The following is a 19755-nucleotide window of genomic DNA, read 5'->3' on the forward strand; positions in this document are numbered from 1 at the left end:
GAAAAATCTACCAAATGGAATTCAGATGCATTACACACAGATTCCTCTGTGCTACAGCATATCATATCATTGTCAGTATTCAAGTCACATGAAAACATTTCTTTTTTGTTTTTCAGTGTTTCAAGGTCAATTACAATCCACCTTGTAGCTTGGCAGAGCTTAAGATACTATACAAGCAACTAAAGCTTAATCAATTCCCTTTTAGCACTTCTAAATTGCAGGAAAATTACCAGGACCCGTTTAGCAGCATGTGAAGGCAGAACAGAAAGTCACCCAAAAACACTGTTTTACATTGATCAGCTGCTATTCTGTTCACAAAAATGCAATGAAATATTTTTTTTCTTAAAGTAGTTACATATCCTTTGTTCACACTGAAATTTTGATTAAGACCTTTGTTGCTACTTATTCTTTAGAATTTATTGGGAATGTTGATTATGATGTTTCTCTAGTCTTTGTTTTAAATTATTGATGGATAGTCACTGATGGTGGGGAGGGGTAGGCTTGAGGGAGACCTTGCTTGTTCCTATGTTTTCAAACGTGGTTAGTCTTGGAGTACTTATAGTCACGAAATCTTTAAACTGCTTTGTCATTTTCTTTAACTTTGACAGACCATCCTTGTACAAGTGGCAAAAATGAAATTGCTTTTTGAATTAAAACTTGTGTATTTAATAGAAAAAAAAAAAAGTAATTTTAATTACAAAATTCAAGTGTCAAGGGACAAAAATTATTGTAACTAATACTTATTAATAGTTATTTATGATGAAAAATCAGTCTACATATTTTTGAACCACTGTACTGTGATTTAAGCATGAAGTCTCAGAGATAAAACAGTGAAGAGTTGAAAAGGAAGTGAATGCTGGATTCTAATGTACTTTATTAAATTCTAGCCAATAATCTTAGTATACATTTTGTCATTCGTTTTGTTAAGTACTATTTAAAACATTAGCTGTCCTTCTCTTCTTTCAAGCATGAGCTCTTCTTACACATAGGAAATTCTCTGCCACTCCTTCAGTCAAATCCTCACATTTACTAGCTTACCGATGTTTTGTCATTTTTGTGCCCATTTGGATAGTTTACAAGTGTTTGTAATTAGATGTATATTAATTTATGTCTAGTTTACTCTTTCCTTCGTCAGCACAGCTTTAAAGCTTAACTATGAACTGAGAAACCAGTTAAGACTTTTTTAAATGGATGTCCAGGTTCAAGTAGTTGCAATGTTTTGCATGCTGACAACGCAGCTGGATAATTAAAACCAAACTTACCCATGACCAAAGAAAGTCTGCAAGGGTTTTTAAAACCAGTGATATCTTGAATGTGTGTTACCCGCCTAAGGAAGCATCTGCAGCTTGTGCATCAACCTATACTTTACTTTTTACTGCATGATGGTATGCACATAGGCAGAGTTTTATGGCAGGTTTGAACACTGAAAAGATCATTACACCATTTTGATTGGAGCTAAGCCAAACACACCTATGATTCAGTACTCCTGAGAGGCTGTAGATTGCAGCTGGGATGGGGTCAGCACTCTGAGCGATGACAGGAACCTCTCAGCTCAGTCTTACCACCAAACAAGTTGTAATACAAATCAGAGTTTCATGGAACTCAGCTTTTTGAATCTACAAGCTATTTTCTCTCTATCCCCACAGGACATTCAGAGTTGTTCTCAACCCATGTACAACTTAAGATGACCTTAAAGACACGAGGACTGAACTATGTTCAGGGTGGATTTTCCAAGGCCCCCTTGTTGCATTCATGTAACCAACATGAGTTGTCATTTACCTCTGCAGAGCTAGGCCAAACAGCATGCATTTTTAAGCTTGTTTTAAAGTATTAAAAAATAATAATAATAAAAAACACACTCCAAACCATTATACAATCTGTTCAATGTCACCCAAAACCAACAGCAGAGAGAACTTGTCCATAAAGCGTAGAAGCATTCAACAGTAAGTGCTGCAGTTTTAAATTAATAAGTTTTCAGAAACTGCACTGTGAAATTCAATGATCAGCAGAAAGCTTTTATGCATTCCACCTCTGAGCTGCATGTGTATGTTGCTCACAACACTAAAGTAGAGAACTTAATGAGGAGCCTTCCAGATTTGGCTGGCGTATTGATGCCTTTTGCACTGTCTGGAAGTTGTAGCTCAATAAAAGACGGGAATTGATCTCTCTCTCTACCATGTTTTATCTGTAGATTGCTGATGTAGTTCCTCTGCATTTTGCTTCACGTCATTGCTGTGGGTTTTTTGAAGTCTAAAATTTCAAAAGTACCCATGATGTTGAAACAATAGAACCTGACAGGGTGTGTCCTTGGCTTTTTCTTTTTAACTTGCCCCATACATTTATTTTCTACCAGTAAAGGAAAAAATACTTGGATTCATCCATATCAACATAGCTAACTGCAGACTGCATTTAACATTGATGAAAACTCATCTTCATAATTTCATTTCCTTTGTTTTATGGTAAATTCTGCTGTAACTTATGGTAATTTACAACACTTCATTAAATCATATTTAGCATTTATAACATACCTTACAAAAAATTAAAGCCAAATCAGGGACACAATACTACATAATGACAATATTTCCCACAAGGATAATACTCCCTAAAACCCTGGACATCCCCGATTTCAGCTGATTTTTGTGTTGTCAGTACTTGTGACCTTGAGAAAAAAAAAAAAAAAAAGGCAGCAGCAAGGATTTGACACATGTCAAACCTCAGCTTAACTGACCTATTTGAATTTAAATTAGGAAGAGAATGCCTCAGAGGGGAAGTACGTCAATAAAATTGTGTAGGCTTGGGCCACAAAGCCTTCCTGGAATAAATACAATCGTCAGAGAGCTGAAACAGAGTGGTTTGCCCCTCAGTGATTTCTGTTTAAAATTAAAAACTCAATTCTAAATTCCCTAATGCCAAACAGAAATAAAAGAGAAAAAAAAGCTCCTTCTTTTAATCAGCCTCATTCTAATAGAAAAGAAGCCTCTGAGGATGTTAACACTTTACATTCTTTTTTCTTTCCTGCACGATTCCCTTTTGTAAAAATAAATATATCAATCAACCTTCGATTCAATTTTCAGATTAGGACAAGCAGAGTACCACTGTTACTTTCACCAACTGACGCCACAAGTGATCTACCCACCCTTTTCTCTTGCAGCATAACTTGCAGACTAAGGTCAAATACTGAAAGCTCAAAGATTTACAATCACTTGCAATTCAGTCACAGTGAACAATGAAAACACTTAAATAAATATTCCTGCAACAGTCTACTAACATAGCACATACAGCTGAGTATATAGAACAATATACAGAAAATAAGATGACATAAGAAAAATAAGATTTTGTTTAAAATTTTATCAGAACATCCTACAAACATAGGTAGAGGGCTGGTTTTCACCAGTTTGCTTTACTTGAAAGGTTCCTGGATTTCTCTGACACTCTGACAATCAAAGCTACACAGTCAAAATACACAGATGTATTTAAAACAAAAATCTTTAGGAAAAGAGGTGGTTTTGCCTGGATGGTTCAGATATTTATTGTGAGAACAACAACAACAACAACAAAAAGTAGAAAATACCTCAAAAGATTTGTAAATAAAACATTCTGCCTATTCAAATATTTTTTCCCTCAAACAGTTGATTAAGGTTTTTAGATTCTCTTCCCAGTTTGGGAAGAAACTTATTTATTCATTAAAACATTAACTGTATTCCTCAAATAAGAAAACAATAACCTTTCCAGATATAAAAGAAATTGCCAAAGTACCCTACACATAGTAAAACACGTGCTTTAGAGTAAACAATCACAGAACATTTTAATAAAGCTATTTTATTATGGCATAACATTGGACAAAATACATAAAAACATAATACTGCCATTACATTTTGTTATATTTACTTTATTAAGACTGAATTTTACAAACTAACTTAGTTGTAAGCTCCAACCATATCTTCATTTTAAACTAAATTCTTTCAGGTCAAACCAAAAGCATTAAAAATTGATTTTTATTCCTCTTAGATAAGACAGCATGACTTCACTGATATTAAATGCTATTATGCAAAAAAAAAAACAGTTTTGAAAATTGCTCCATGCTAATTCAGCTCCTCCAAAATTCAACAATGTATCTCCAAAAATAAATTTGATAGCAGCTAATCCAAAAGCAATAAAAATGCAAGTAATTTTAATTAAGTAAATAGCTGTTGTTTTTTCAAAAGAAATCAATGTTTCTGTCCAAAAATGATAAAAACACTTCAGAATTGCCATGTTCAATTTTGAGTTAACATTTCAGTTGATATCTGTAATACATTAGCCGTGAATAAATTCAGAACTTCTGAAGATGACGACAAGGAAATCTTCCTTCCCAAAATATAAAATTTCTAATTTTTAATAGAAAAATTATTGTAATTTGAAAAAATTATTTTGCATGCAGACTACCATCCTTTGTGATGGACTCTTCTCAACCTTAGAACTTCCACAATCAACTTCAGAGAATAAAAATAATTGGGTTTTCTGCGCTCTTACAGACTTAGAATATGCCTGGCATAATTGTGCATAAAAGCTTCAGAGATTTGTTTTAAGAGATGAAAGATTCGTCTGTATGGCACTCTACCTAGCTCTAAAAGCATGCTTCAATAACACAGAACAGAACTGGTAAGCAGAGTTAACCAATGACTTTAAAATGCTCATTAGTATGTTCATTGGTAGAAAGCATTGTAAGAGGTTAAATATTGCCAATATTCAGAAATGAGTATTTTCATATCATTAAGTGGAAGAACAAAAATAATATGTCCTACCACAGAGCAAATGCTCCATTCAATATATATATGTTCAACAGAATATTAAGGAGAATACATCACAAAAGCTGGAATTATTCATTTTGTTTGTGACCTTTCAGGCATCACTTGTTCATTAACATGCTATGCTCCATATGGAGACTAGGCAAATATCAATTCCTCCAAAATATTAAAAAATGTTGAATCTATTATTAAACATTCTGGTACCATTGAACTTAATAGCTCACAATGGTTCATACGGAGGATAGTTTACAGCAATCAAAAGGTAATCTATAAAAAGAAACAAAAAACAAACAGATTTCAGGAAAATTTCTTGGGCACATGTTTGTTGGATGCATGAGTACCTTATCAAACTTACTTTAATATATATTTATATATAGCAAAATATATAATTAAAATATATTCTTATATAAATTTGTACTTATTTTGTTAATTACTACAAATTCCCATCCTTCACAATTTTGTGCTTTATACCGTGCTCTAGTTTCACAGTGTTCACTTATAAGTCTCCATCTGACACTGTTCTGATGTTTTTGTGTCTTCTCACAGTTTTTCATGGTATCGCCATACTTGACGTGACAGTTAAGATTCCATTTCTGTCCATTGGAAATGGACAGAAACACAGAAAGAACTTCAGGAAATTCCTGCACAGAGTACCACTCATGGCAGCCTTCCTTATGTATGTTCCCCATTTAAACCTTAGGGTTTCTCTAATTTAATCAATCCTGTAACCGAAGGGCTTGATTCGGCTCTTAAAAAAAAAAAAAAAGTAGAAACTACAATGTCTACAAATTTAGAGTGGGATGAGCAGATTTCAGACCAAGATCAGACTGCTAGAGATCAGACTGCTTAATCTTAATACAACTCACCCATCGACTATTTCATTCTGTCTTCCTTCATTTCCTCCTGCTGCTAGGAAGTACTTGTAGGAAGCCCTGTTGCACTTCATTTTGTAGTATAGACTGGTATTTGGACAGTTTGGCTCCCTTTAGAAGAAAACTAATCATCTAGGTAGAATAAACACATGGCTACTTTACAATCACACGCGTTAGGATTCCTTAGTACTTCTATATTTTGGTCACTACTCGTGCACATTGGAATAACAGTAAAAAGATGGTTGTCAGCACAAAAGGGGTAGGTCTACAAACAACATGCCACAAAGCACACTTCCTAAAAATTTTAAATTACTGTATAGTGGTTGCAGCTCAACAAAATTCAGTTTTATTTATAAACTTTAATTACACAACTACCATGGGTTTCATATGCTATACCCCAGTCTTTAATCCCCTGACAAATACTCCTTAGGCTCAAAACCAAGCCTCAAATCATACAGCCATTAAAAAAAAAAAAAGCAATATTTGTAATAAGGGAAAACCAAATGGCCTTTAAAAATCCCACAGCATTTTCCACAGAAATAAAACTGTTAGCACTAATGTCTTGGCCAAAATCCAGCTTGGTAATTATGTTCTCTTACCTGAATTTCCTTTACAGCTATTCATTTTCACCACCTGTCCTAAGACACTGTGAGCAATTTTAACTACATTCTGATACAGATTCTAGACAGTTGGTGTAAATTTGACTTTTTTGGTCAAGTTTAATGGAAAAAAAAAAAAAAGTTTTGCTGATCTTAGAGCAGTCATCATTTTCTCAAGTGTCACAGTCTTCCTCAAAATCTGTCTTAAATTTTGAGACAAGACAACAGTTAAGAGCTTCAAGTCAGATCCCTTAGCCAGCCTGCCTTAGAGGTAAGAAGTCATTTATGTCAACCTCAGGCCTCCAGGGCAATCAGGTACAACGCAGGGCCTAGCAGACTGCTATGGAGAAAGGAACCTGAAGTTGGGAGATGCCCCATTTCTGCAATGGGGGAAGGACTTGAAGTCTATCAATTTCAGTAAATCTTAAACATCATACAATACACAAAATTGTCTCCTTCACTAACCAGCTTGAAAATTCAGGAAGCATGCTCTCCATTCAAAATGGCTCAGTGCTTACCAGAGGACGCCTGGGACTTGTGTTGTTGGGGTAGTGAACTTTCATGCTTCCTTGGCACCCAGGTATCTGGGAAAAGCTGGGGTCTCAATCTCCCACACACACACTTGTGCTTGGGCACACAGTCCATTTCAGTCCTGCTGATCAAATATCGTAGTTTTTGACCGGATCTTGTCACTAATCTGCACAGTCAGAATTTGGCCTCATTAAGCTGCTGTGTTTTGTCCCAAAGCTGTCTGCAGATTAATTGTGTATGTCAAACAAGGTGAGGTTTCTAAGGAAACATTATAATTTCTATTATATCAGTTGATGCAATTAAAAATTATTCATGCTTCTGAGAACACAGGCCTACCTTCATTCATTCTTCAATATAGATTGTAATGTTTTCACATTCTAGCTAATCCTGAAATCTCTATGGAAAATAAAGTGGTGAAGGAGCTGGGTCAATTTTGCTATTGCACTGAGGCTGCCTCATCCAAATTGTTCATTCGAAGCTATTACTATTTCCACCGAGGATATGTGTGTTGCAAATTGTTATTCTAATTTCCAAGTTAGGATTAGCTCTCATGAACAAAGGTAGTATCACCTGAAAACCCAGCTGTATATTATAGTCTGCACCTAAAAGTTAAAACCTTCATAGGATTACCCTGGCCATATTTTGGTTCCTAGGCAGCTAACAAATTTGTGATGAAAACCCAGACTAGAGCTCAGATTTACAATCTGACTGTGGATGATATGTCATCAAGATTTATTTGAGGTTCAAACCTGAAGATACGTTTGTAGCTAAAGACTTCGCTATAATTCAAATCAATAATAAAAGACACTGTCCCCCACCTGGGGTTTGTCTTCTTTGCATCCTTTCTCCATAATGTTTACAACCTGACTATTACAACAGCAAAAGACATCTACAATATTTCAGAAAAAAATAATAATAATCAATACACCCTACCTATTCTGTCAGTGAAGATTTATTTTATCAGATGAAGCACCCATATTAATTGGATTTTTAATGAGAGATACTAATACACATAAGAGAAATAACCTAGAGGTCATTCCAGGCAAGATCAAGCCACAGACCCATTTGCCTCATCCATTTAAAAAGACCTGGCTTGAACAATTCATAGAAAATGACAAAAGCTCAACATGAAAAACAGAGCTTCTGGATCTCTTCATAATTAATTCAAATTGGTCGGGGCATGAGTGGGGGGGTGATGGGGAACAACACACAGCACCTCTACATGGCAGACAGGGTCCTACTGAATGTCAGTGAAATCACAAGGCTTCCTGAAAGATTCCATCTGAACTTTTGTCTTGAATAGCTGCCTAAAGAATATGTATTTTATAAAACTAGCTTGATATTTTAAATCTTTTTGGAAACTACAATCTAATGGCAATAGCATTCATAATTCAAAACTATATGGAAGTACCATTTTTCTTTAAACTTCCTATTTGAAATTTTCATTTAGTGGCTCTTGGCTGTCATGAGAAATAATGAATAAAGATACTATATTTACATGCTCCCCTTGGTCATTTATTTTCTAACCTATTGATTGAACACTGCTGACTGAAGCTGATACTTTCTGAGCACTATCAATAAGGTATTTAATATGTCTCCTAAATACTACCTATAAAATGAAATCTGAACCATGATTCTCCAAATAGAGTTCTGATACTTCCTTCTTTGCAGTGTAAAGTGTTTCATGTTTTCTAACTCTGAGCATCATCTGCCAACTTATTTCCTGATCACCTTATAGGTCATTCTACAACTGTTCTCCTTCAATTTCAATTTTTACTCTCAATATTGCATCCAGTTTTGTCACCTGGCTTTAGTCTACAGCCACACATTTACTGTAGGCAGCAGTACAGTCTGTAGTAATCATGACCGTAAGATTTACTTGTCATCTCACTTGACCGTTCTTGACATTTTTCTCCCCAGTATTTAGTCAATTACTAATCCAGAACAACTTCCCCTGTTCCACAACAGCTTTGTTCTTGAATAGCCTTCTGTGAACACTCTTTCAAAAGCATTTTGGGAACTTTCAAATGCTGTTACTGCATTTCTATACAGTAAACCAGTAATCCAGCCAGAGGCACGGAGCAGGCCTGAGCACTGCCCACACTGGTAAGCTGTTAGCACAGCTTGAGACAGGCACACTTGTACCCCAGCACAGGCAGCAGTTTCACGGAACGGCCACGCACAACTTCAAGATGGTCTGGGGGTACACTCATAGGCAGCCAGCCTTTTTAGGGGGCTGAGAAGGTTTAGCTCCAAGGAAATCAACTCAACTGCCAGAGTCCCTTAGACGGGCCCATTTTCTGCAGTCCTAGAGCTGTTACCCATATCAAGCAGATCATCTTTACACACTTGCTTATGAACTCCTTCTAATGATTAATCTTGACTTACTCATTATATCATTTTTATCCATGTATCTACTAAATGTATTATTTACTAGTTACCATTACGATAATTATCTATGATACTGGGCTTTCAGTTATATGTGTATACCATTGTTTTTTTTGTCAGTGCTTTTTGTTTTGTTTGTGGGTTGTTGTTGGTTTTTTTTTCTATTTGTTTATTTTTGTTTATTTTGGAGGATTTGAGTTGAAGAGTCAAAGGTAAAGGGGAGCCAAGGACACACAACATATAAGAAGTAATAATTTTCCTTTTCTGCAACAGAACTGACTCCTAAATCCCTCATATGCCGTAACACTAAATATAGATAAGATATAACAGAGATGTATTCTACCCTGCAGAAAATTATGCATAAACAATATGGTAATCATTATGCACATAGAGAGAGATACCTTGTGTCAACCTAAGCAGTAGCTAGCTTGTGGATGTACATATACCTCATGGACACATTTTTAAAGCTATCCCCTTAAACTCCATGAACTGAATTAAACCTTGATATAACCTCCCTTACTTTAGCAATGTTAAAGCAAAAGAGAACAAAGTACTTCACAATATACAAGATGGCAGACTTTGAACAGAACTGCCATCTGAAGTACTATAAGATAAAAATGAATGACAGAGTACAAATAACACAGGCTGATTAGCTCAGAAGGTTATCATACTATACCCACTTAATTAGGCAGAGATAGAACTACATTATTTATGAAGATAGCCACTTGCTGATACACCTCTGACTGACCTACCTCCTAATGATGCAAGATCTGTTCATAATGAGGTATACTTTTTTCCCCCCAAAATTGCAAGTCTTCAATTAAAAGCTCCTGAGGAAGTGAAGAAAACTCATCACAGACAGCTTTGAAATAATTTGTGCAAAGAATTTCCTATAAATGATTCTGCTTTGAACCTTGGTAATTTGAAAACTTGCTTATGTTTGGCAAGTCCTAATGGACTCACGGAAGAATGTAAAATAGCAACAGGAAATTAAAAAAAAAAAAAAAAAAGACAAGTAGTAAGGAACAGGCTGACCTAGAATTCAATGATGAATTGGCCTCTAAAGTATTCTAAGAGCCAAGTAAAACAACAAGATTTGTGCTTCTCTTCCCTCCATCTTCCAAAGCCTGTAATACTTATTAATTAGCGTAGTTGAGGAATTTACATAGCTCTGTTTCCTGATAGTTGCTTTTCCCTCAGTTGCTCCCAGTCAGAACTGTGTACAGCATACAGAACCAATGCATGCACCAGGAACCACTCTTTTTCTAAACCAGACATATCAGAAAAAAAAGATTTGGGCAAACGAACTGCACACGTAAATCTTCTTAATGAAGAAGCTGGGGCTTTATTCCACAATAAATCACAGTATAATACTGAATTCTATGTTGATGTCTGTGGAGTTTTGCCCTGTCTTTTTTAAACAAAAATCCTTTCCTTAAAACCTCTAAATTTTAACAGCCCATTTTGACCAGTGCAGGAAGTAAGAGGGAATAGAAGTGCATTGTACTAAACAGATAACCTGTCCGCAACAACATAAAAGAGTGTTCTAGTGATCCATAAAGGCTAATTGGCCAAAATATGTCTCATAATATGCGCAAGCCACTTTCTATCCTGAGATTGGCAAGAAACTCTTCCCTGTTTTGACAGCACTCATACAGCAGGTGTTTAAGTGGTGTCCCCTCTGCCTTTTTTTTTTTTTTAAATAAATCTCCAATATAAAGTGGAAATTTTATTTCAGCTGTGTTTGCATCATTAGCTCACTGGCAATCATATAAGCCTAAATTACCCAGGCAAGCAGTTTCATTTATGGAGACCTCTTGCCAGAAAAGAGGAGCAATCAAATCAGTCAGCCCAAATTATCCTTGACATTAACAAAGGGCTCTGGGATCATTGTAAGAAATGACTTTCTTCTGTTACCAAGCTGATTATGTTGTAGATGCCTCTGCAGCATCACAGCACAAAACCTAGATTAAAATAAAAATGTTTATAAGAGCATGTAATTTTCATTGCAACTGTTTGTTGTATTCAATGTTTTATTAAAGCATGCTAAATATACATTATATGTGTACACGTAAAGTGCACAAGTGTGCGTAAAAAAGCTGTAACAGCTTGTGCTTACTTCAGCTAAGCAGCCATGCAACAGTTCAAGCATACAGCCCGGCCCCAGTCTTACAGCCACAGGGAACAGAGGCAGCCCTACAGACTACTCATGTCCCATACCTCTCCGTGCCCCTGCAGAATCCAGGTCTTACCTTTCAGAGACAAGAATGAAGCCAAGATTTCTGATGTTCACAGGCAGCACTAGTTTCTCACGCACAAATTCTGAGAGGTTGATCTAAACTCATTCTAACTCAGGACGCCGTGGTATAAAAGTATACAGGACTCACATGTATCAGGGGGAGAGCAGGGAGATCAAAGATATTGATATTTCTCCTTTTATTGAGAAAAAAAATCCATCTTCACTGTCATATTCTTACAAATCAGCAAAACAGTTCACAGGGAAGGACACCCTCTAGCTTTTAATTTAATGACTCTTATTCTTGTAACCTAGGGCCCAAAGGAAACTGCTATTTCTGAGGAAGTTAAGTACCAGGTACCAAGCTCATCTGCCAGCATTGATTTTGTATACAAAAACAAAAAACAATAAATGATTTCCAAAAAATGTTAAGGAAAAGCTTCAATTATTTCAGCTCAAAAAAAAAAAAAAAAAAAAACACCCAGAGCTGTCAGATGGATAAGAGAAAAAGTAGAATAGAAAAAAATATATATTTACTGAAAGCAGCCCATAAAATACTAGATGCAGAGGGTTTTTTTTCTAGATGAATATAATGAGCTAAGAGAAGCACAGTTTGGTGACTAAGGAGAGTAATACATTGGTTCAGGGTCCAGCTAGGTCACAACCAGTGATGTAGTCACTGCCCTCAAGTCTGCACATAGTCAAAATGCACTTAGACAAAAGTGCATTTGTCTAAAATTACAGGCTCATTGTGCAAACAATTTTACCAAACTGAAATCTAGACTGTATAACATTTTACAGGACATATATTGGCCAATTCAAAAAGCACCAAGTGAAAATTCCTAATCATTCTCAACCTCAAAGTTTATACATCTTGAAGATGGCATTATGTTAGCATAACAATATTAGAAAGCTAACACAGATTTTAGACAGTCCTCACCTGCATTCACTACACAAGCTCTCTAATAGTAAGTAAGAGTATGAAATCATTTACTACATATTCTCCTGTTCAGTAAGATGGATTGAGAACTGGCAGACTGGCCGAGCTCAGAGGGTGGTGATCGGCAGCAGAGAGTCTGGCTGCAGACCTGTGACTAGCGGTGCTCCCCAGGGGTCGGTTCTGGGTCCGGTCTGGTTCAACATCTTCATCCATGACCTCGATGAGGGAATAGTGTCTGCCCTCAGCAAGTACGCCCATGACACAAAGCTGGGAGGAGTGGCTGACATGCCAGAAGGCTGCACTGCCATTCAGTGAGACCTGGACCAGCTGGAGAGATGGGCAGGAAGAAACCAAATGAGGTTTAACAAGAGCAAGTGTAGAGTCCTGCACCTGGGAAGGAACAACCACATGTATCAGTACAGGCTGGGGGACGACCTGCTGGAGAGGAGCTCTGAGGAGAAGCTCTGGGGGTCCTGGTGGACGACAGCTTGACCATGAGCCAGCAGTGTGCCCTGGTGGCCAAGAGGGCCAATGGGATCCTGGCGTGCATTAAAAGGAGAGTGGCCAGCAGGTCAAGGGAGGTGATCCTCCCCCTCTGCTCTGCCCTGGTCAGGCCTCACCTGGAGTACTGTGTCCAGTTCTGGGCTCCCCAGAACAAGAAAGACAGGGATCTTCTGAAAAGAGTCCAGTGGAGGGCCACAAAGACAATACGGGGCCTGAAGCATCTTCCCTGTGAGGAAAGGCTGAGAGACCTGGGTCTGTTCAGCCTGGAGAAAAGAAGACTGAGAGGGGATCTCATCAGTGTATATAAATATCTGAGGGGTGGGGGACAGAAGGATGTAGCCAACCTTTTCTCAGTGGTTTGTGGGGATAGGACAAGGGGCAATGGCTGCAAGTTAGAGCACAGGAAGTTCCACACTGACATGCGAAAGAACTTCTTCACTCACTGTGAGGGTGACGGAGCATTGGAACAGGCTGCCTAGGGAGGTTGTGGAGTCTCCTCCTCTGGAGATAGTCAAGGCCCATCTGGACGCCTATCTGGGCAGCCTGCTCTGAGGAACCTGCTTTGGCAGGGGGGTTGGACCTGATGATCTTTTGAGGTCCCTTCCAACCCCTGCAATTCTGTGATTCTGTGATTCTGTTGCATGTCATTTACCACGTTTTCCTCCGTAAATACTCTGGCCTGATGTGCCAACAGCTTTCAGGTGGTTGTCTGCAGTTCCTCCCCCCAAAATGTGCATGCTTCTGGACAGATTAAGGGGTAGCCAAGTATGGTTCATATACACTTCCAATACAAAATTGTGTATAACTAGATTAGATTAATTTTATTGCTTCCTGGACCCAGCTGTACCTCTCATAACTACCACCATCATCCATTGTCTTTCTATCTGTAAATCTTACCATGACACAGCTCACTTTCTAGTACAGTTTGGCCAATAACTGTCCAAATCATTTTAGGACCCAACTGAAATTAGTGGTTCATTGTAACATATTTTACAGATAAAGCAATCATCGGCCTCTGTACTTAGAATATAGTTTAAGCAAATAACAGAGCACTAGCACAGAAAGATATGGCAGTTTGCCCAAGGACATACAGCATGTCTACAGCAAAAATACTAAGATCTGTCTCCTGAATCCTAGCCACTGCTGCAGCCAGGAGGAGAGGAAAAAAAAAAAAAAAAAAAAACACAGCACAAACAAATTAATGGGGCAATTCTGTTAAAGTTTCTGATCCCTTGCTTTTGAACTGGTTAGGAAACAGGCTATTCCTCATCTACTCCACTTTAGCATAAATGAAGACCATAAGGATGAAATTAGTTTTTCTTTGATTCTGCATTTAAATTAGTGCACCAGATACATTAGTACACCATTTTTGACATTTCATGTTTTTGTATCAACAGAGGTGATGCACTGAAAATGAACAGGCAACTTTCACCACATCCCTTAGTCTATCACTATTTTATGACCACATAAAATGCTGAGCTACTCTGTCAGCCAGCTCAGCATCAGCCTCTTCACTTTGTCGGTAAATGTCTACTGAAATACAGGTGGATTCATGAAGGTGCAAAATAGGTTAGATACCAGAAACAATAACTGTCCTTCATCAGGACTTTACATGGACTTGTTTGCCTATTATACAACGTAAACAAAAAACTTAAATACCACCTGAGAAGCAAAGAATAATTCACTTTCATAAAGGGAATCATTTGCTTTTCCTACTGCAATCTGATGCCAACATGTTAAAAACCAGTGTACTGAAAACTTGATTTTAAGTTATGATTACTTTTCAAGATGAAACAGATTTTTCCTGGAAAAGAAATGTTATGTCCTTGAATATAATTATAATTCCTTAAGGAATAAAATTATATTCTGTGTTCAGGAAACACTTAACAGACATTATAGATATCACTGATGAGGACATTGGTCAATTGCTGGGCAGAATCAGAAACAAGAAGAAGAAAAAAAAAAAAACCTGTCAGATGGCTTGTTATAATTAAGCACCATGTTTTAACACCATATCCTGCATTTAAATTACGTAAATGTTACCAAACCATACCTCTTGTCTTCATTTTACATTATTTGCAATTTGATCTGCTCCGTCTGTGGGGGATGGAATAGGTTGGGTCTAGCTGACACAGAGTTGATGTAGGAACTTTTAAGCCACGTCCTTATGCTATAGTTCTGGTTAGAAGAACAGAGGGATAACTTGGGCATGAACAACCTGCTACTCACTCCAAAAGTTGTGAAGAAATGAAGAAAGAAACTGAATGGCTGTTGAGAAGCAAGCTTTTAGGTGTGAAGTCAATTTTAACAGAAATTGTGGTTTCTCCATGCCAGGGTCATGTTGGCAGAAAACAAACCCAAGAGACTACGACAGTGAAACGAGACAGGTGCCGTTGGACCCCACTGGAACCACTGCAAGGACCCACCCAGCTTCCCTTCTGGACCACATCCTCTCTGCTATGAAGCAGGAAAATTACGCAATTGATAAAACTGCATATACCCACATATATATTTCTGGTATACAGTTCCAGTATGAAAGTCCAATTGGTTTCCACATTGTCACTTGGTTTGAAATTATAACCAGATCAAATGAAGAATATTTTTTCTTGCTGACTTTCTTGCCTTTTTATTGCACAAGGAGGGTTATGCATGGTCTAGAGGAGTTCCATTTTTAGTGACTTTTTTTTTCCCAATTTTAATCTCATTTTCCTTGTCTTAACTCCCATACAAACAACTGACAGAGATTACATACAACCTAGAATAAATGGGTGCATAAGTCTCCATGATAAACACACTCCCTCTTTTCAGAAGGTCTTATTAATTTCTCCTGCTGGGAAAAAATATTATCCATCTCCTTTCAGTGGTAGCATTTTATCAGCAAAATCACTGAAAGTGTCAATAGTGGGAAGACATGCTTTAAAGGTTTAAGTCTGGTCAGCTATGTCATAGACAAAAATATTCTGCTAAAATAACCATAAAAATCTTAACAGTTTCAGGAAAACATGGATGCCTCACATTTTAGGAAAGTGCAGCTGTACAGCAGTTATCATGTTGTCTGGAACACAAACACTGAAGAGCAGAAGTACACAAGAAAACATCTCTTGTAGATAAGTACAACATGAACCTGTAGGAACGCTGTAGCACTGACAGCAATTTTCTTTTATTCAGTATAAATGGGTTCAATGGACTCATCTAACCACTTAAGTTCCCTTGTGAACCCAGGGAGTGGATAAAAAAAAGCTCATCTGAACAACTCACAAGACCCCCATTTCCCCCCGCAAGCCTTTGACGAGTGTGTCAATCAGTTCATTTACTGTACATTAGTCTCTGCAGAAAATTCACCACCTCCAACACCTCTGAAAAAGAACCCCATCAAATCCAGAAGGCTACATTACTGAGCTATTTTGCCTTTCCTGGCAGCTTCTCACTCATGTCCCCACAAATCCTGAACTCGCTAACATTAAAAGAAAATGTAGTGAATATTTTGCAGAAGATAAAAATGCTGTTGTGTCAGACTATGACTGCAAATTTCTTTCTGACCTTCTATCTTGAGGGAAAGATTTAGCCAGCTAAAGGGATTTTCTCCTGAAGTTAAACTGAGTGCAATACTTAAAGACATGCTGCAATGAATCTCCTTGGCTCTTTAATCTCTCCGATGAGAACATGTTGTGTAAGAACATTTCTCCTACTTGCTCTTTCCTTCTTCAACGGCCTACCTTTCTGCCTTCAAAATAAATAATTGATAATTGCTATTGGTGTCACTTGCAAACACACCTCTAAAGGATATCACATATGTCATAGGTATAATATATATGCTGTATTAAAAAGCAGTATGGGCTTTGAGTTTTTCCAATCTGTATTCCTCCTTGTCAAATCAAATGTTCAAAGCAAGCCACTACTAACAAATCTGTCCAACTGCCACTGTTCATTGTCTGATCTTGGTTAGAAACTGGCAATAAATCTAAGCAGCTGATCATCTACCATGGATGTTAAAGGATATGCGTTATTTATTCTAGTTAGAGCACTTCAAATAATACTTGATTTTTTTTTTCAGTGATATTGGTAAATTAATTTCCCTGAAAAATAAACTAAAGTTGTTTTTCTTATATTTTCTCTAAATTAATGAGCATTTAATTTTAGACATATAAAATCGTTAGCAGGACAGAGAGAAGCCAACACTTAAGAGCACCCTTTCTTTACAGACATTCTTACAAGATATAACAAATCTTTATTCAAAATCTAACAGAAAGCAGATCAAACTCATCTAAATCTTGGCCTTTTGTATCAGGACAGACACTCGAAACTTTTCTTATCGCATCATTTAGTTAAAAGAGTTATGAAAGGGATAAAATGAATGCAAAAATCCCCCCTACTGTTCCCCCCCCAATCAAATAAACCCTTATACAATCCATTTTAAAAAGTAAAAATGTGTTTCCTTTGGAAACAGCTTTTGACATATATATATATTTCCCCCTAACAAAAATGCAGGGAAAAATTATTTTCATTGGAAGGTTTCAGATCAAAAGTTTCATAATAAGTTTTAAATTTTACAGTCATTGTTAAAAATAAATTCAAGAAAATACTTCAAAGCTAAACTCTTATTCATTTCACTATATGAAAGGAAGAAGAAAGTTAAAAATAAAAATGTAACAACTCTTCTCTTCTAAATCCTACCAAGAGATCTGAGGATGCTGTGTGTCTGACTAAGAAACTTAGTGAAATCACTCAGTTCCGCCCTCCTGCTAAAACACATTACTAAATACAAATCTGAAATGACTGAATAACAGTCTTTTCAAGTGAATTCTAAAAGCTTCTTTCTCTAATTTCTTTTTAATGGAAGCTAATACTTTGCTCCCTATCTCTCCTCTTCTTTCTGTAAAAATATATTAAAACTAACAAAAACTTTTCCACCAGAAGTTTCACATGTATAACAAGTCTACATGAAAATATAAAGTGACAAAAATTTGACAGAAACACACAAATTTCTACACAGATATTAAAGAATCATATATACTAGACAGCCTTTTATATACTGAAGATTAATGAATTAACAGTGTTGGAACTTTAGTTCACATTTCATTAACGAGAAGAAATTAAATTTTTTTTCCCCTCAAGTAATTGAAATTATTGGGAAGCTTTCCAGTAGTTTCCCAAAGTCATGGAAAAGACTACTACAAAGAGAAAACCTGACAATGATGTTCCTGGAATTGTAATTCTGAATAGACTATCTGCCTAGGAGAAAAGGCTGAAAAATGCAGTCATCAGCATGCATATATAACCACATTATGATTTAATGAGTGAAGTAGCAACTTCACAAAGTGTTTGATTTTTTGTAGTGTTAGCTCAAGCTGAACTCTGCTTTCTTAAGTACGTATTTTTTCTGTAGAGGGTTTTGGTTCAATTCATCTAAGCACAAGACATGTATCACTAGAAAACAATATTCTGAAGAGCAAACACAGCACAAAGATGCACAGAGATGGCACAAAGTAGTTGAATATAGGACAGCTTTTAAAGAAAACAACATGACCTTGTGTGCCCAAATATGCTAAGAGTTTGCATCATCTACTAACAGAATGTGGTACAAAATTCTCCCAAAATTATTCATTTTATGTAACAACAACCAGCTGCTCTACATTTCAGTCAAAGTTCAAAGTCAGTTTAGGTGGCTTGTGGCAGACTTCTATTCTCTCAGGAAGATAATTTACAGTAAGCTTTTTTATGTGACAAGCCAGTTACAAGTCAAAGTTCCTCTTGCCTCGGTTTTTCCTCTAGTTCAGGAAGAGTTGCTTTAAGATACATCAAGAGAGAAAACATTCTGAAATTATGGTATTTCTCTCTGAGTACTTCTACTCAATGGTAAGCAGTAGATTATGTTTTACTGCAAATCAGCTCTGAGTTAATAGCTTTTAAATCTTTAAAAAAAAAAAAAAAAAAAAAAAAAAAGCTTTGGTAGGATTTCCATGCTTTTCACCTATCACTGCCAGCAGTCCCTGACCTTATCACTAATACAAAATTCTATGCAAGAACAAAAACCTCCATCTTGTTTCAAAATGCTCAAGCCACTGCAGGTCACCACCATGCATTGTAGACACAGTGTATTGCAGAGGACCTGCAGCAGGAGGTACAGCTGGTAAGGAGTGCATCAGGAAAACAGGCAGACACCTGAGCAGTAGCCAGAAACTACTGCAAGAGAACTACCAAAAAAAAAAAAAAAAAAAAAAAAAAAGATAAACAGCTAAAAGTGAGCAGTGAGACAGAGCTCTGAGTGCACTAATTAAGGTCCTTACTGCCTGGCAACTTCCCATTCCAAAAGCACACCCTGCCATTTATTATCTTCTACCACATTTATAATTTTCTGAATTTTGCCAGACCGAACAGTTTGCACAGAGTGCTATTGATGGCATGAAGACAGCAAAACACCAAAAGGATTTCAGCATAAAGTGGAGACAGTGGTAATTCATTAAAGAAACTGTTTCCGAGTTTTAAATTCAGATTTTTTTTTAATTTTTTTTTTTCCAGGAATCTTGGAGTTTTAAACTCAGAATTCTAAGAAATGATTATCAAGCCTTAGAAAACCGTTATCAGGGCAGATGTTGAAAGAGACTGATCTTTGTGCCAGTTTGGCAATAACAGCAATTAGTTTTATTAGGCATCTGGTGAAACTAGAGAGCAAAGAAAGAGGTCACAAAAGAATGCTTCATGTCAATACCTGAAATACTGAAATTGAAGCCTTACATTCCATACCATATTTGCAAATACTAGTTCAGAAGGTTTGGGGTGTTTTTGTTTGTTTGTTTGATTGTTGTTTGTTTGTTTTGCAACAGAAGACGGATCCCTTTTCATGGTAACTACTTTGAAGCCAAACAAAAAAAATTTTCTCAGAAATGGCTTTTTTGGA

Source organism: Aythya marila, assembly GCF_965140915.1.
Source record: "Aythya marila genome assembly, chromosome: 14".
Taxonomy (NCBI): domain Eukaryota; kingdom Metazoa; phylum Chordata; class Aves; order Anseriformes; family Anatidae; genus Aythya; species Aythya marila.